Genomic DNA, 2,168 nt, shown 5'->3' on the forward strand with positions numbered 1-2,168 from the left:
CGAGGGTCGCGCCCCCCCCCGAGGGTCGCGGCCGCCTCCCCTCCCCCGAGGTGAAGACCGCCGATTGCGCCCGTTGCCAGGGTAACGCTGGACGCTCAGCAAGCCCCGGCAGAGAAAGACGTCTCAGCTCCTGCTGCGCGCGCACCCTAGCGGCGCTGGGCTGAGGCTCGGCCCTCCAGCCTTCGAGTGGGGCCGGGAGGTGCCTAGCTCAGGCGTGGGTGCGGAGGAGACGCCGAGGCTTCTAGGCCTACCTGGAAAAACGGGGAAAGGTAGGAAAATTTATGAGATTAGATAAGTTAATTACTTTCTAAATCATTTTTTTAAAAAACAATATGTGTTTTAAAAGCAACGTTTTTTTTTAAGATGCAGAAAGCGGGAAAAAGAAAGGAAAAGTTTGGAATCAAGATGGCGGCGACTCACCTCGGTTCAGAACGATAAAGCCCGGCCACACGCGCACCGATTGGCCCGGCGGCACACGCCAGCAACCCGGCGTACGATTGGTCGAGCTCGAGGTCACTCTGTCGCGAATGAGCGGATAATGAGATGCTAATGAGCGGAATGTTGAAGGTTTTTGGGATACCGCGGGCGCAATTTTAGCCCGGCCGAAACGTAAATACGCTTAAAACCGTCTCGGAAGCGTAAGCTTTCTTTGGAGGTAACGCGCGCGTAGGTACGCCCTGTAACTTTCGAGTGCATACCCGCAACGCACACGCGATGACAGACAGATAGACAGATAGACAGATAGACAGAAAGACAGAATGACAGAAGTACCAATTTATATATATAGATAAATCCAGTTTAATAACAGGTTTGCAGAGCCTTCTTGATCTCCTTACAGAAGGTTTTGGTGTTGAACCAAATTTTGGGTTGATTTGTTTTGGTTCCGAACTCAAAGATGATCCTGTTTCTATCTCAGACTTGTTTGAACCTGATACTTCAGTTACTGAAGTCTGAACTGAGTCAAACTCATGTTTGTGTTCATGATCAAGTGGCTCACGATCCTATCACAGAGCTTCCCTTTGTTCCTTCCTCCCCCCCTCCCTTTCCCTTCCCCACACTTGCTTAAAAATCTGTTACATCTCCAACTTTTTTCAGTTCTGACGAAGGGTCATCGACCTGAAACATTAACTCTGTTTCTCTCTCCACGATGCTGCCTGACCTGCTGAGTGTTTCAGCATTTTCTGTTGTTGGTTCACGATCATGTTTTGGTTCATCTCTAGCAGAGATCATTTGATCTACATGAACACTTCGGATTTTGTCACCCTTTTCAACCAAATATCTCTTGGTTCCACCAACCTCTACGATGGCTCCTACATCCCACTTGTGTGAATTCGACTTGCTGGGGGACTGAGAACATGAACACTCATTTTGTTTGAAACTGCGTTCTTTCTGATTGGTGTCATAATAACATTTCTGACTCAACTATTTCTGTTCAACTCTTGAGGCCAAATTCGGTTGAACAAGACTCAATCGTATTCTCACTCTCCTTGTCAGCTGTGGCTCAGTGGGTAGCACACTCGCCACTGAGTCAGAAGGTTGTGGGTTCAAGGCCCACTCCATGGGACTTGAACACATAAGTTTAGGCTGACACTCCAGTGCCGTGCTGATGGAGTGCTTCACTGTCGGATTGTGCCGTCTTTCGGATGAGATGTTAAACCAAGGCCCCTCAGGTGGACGTAAAAAATTCCACGGCACTATTTCGAAGAAGAGCAGGGGAGTTATCCCCGGTGTCCTGGCCAATATTTATCCCTCAATCAACATAACAAAAACAGATTATCTGGTCATTATCACATTGCTGTTTGTGGGAACTTACTGTGCACAAATTGGCTGCCGTGTTTCCCACATTACAACAGTGACTACACTCCAAAAGTACTTCATTGGCTGTAAAGTGCCTTGAGACGTCCGGTGGTCGTGAAAGGCACTATATAAATGCAAGTCTTTCTTTCTTCATCAAGAGTTCTGCTGGGGTATGTCCAGTTGTAGTGTACAGAGTAGTTCTGTACTTCAGCAAGAAATTTGCCAAACGTTGTTTCATGCTGAGTCACAAACAACCCTGCAACACTTGCTTTTAGAGAGCTTCTTTCACTATTCTGATTGACCATTCGGCTGTTCCGTTTGAAGCTGGATGATATGGTGGAACGAGAGTGTGTTTTATACCGTTCCATTCC

This window comes from Somniosus microcephalus, chromosome 19, assembly GCF_052327205.1.
Source record: "Somniosus microcephalus isolate GS21.2 chromosome 19, FLI_Smic_1.0, whole genome shotgun sequence".
In the NCBI taxonomy this organism is placed as follows: domain Eukaryota; kingdom Metazoa; phylum Chordata; class Chondrichthyes; order Squaliformes; family Somniosidae; genus Somniosus; species Somniosus microcephalus.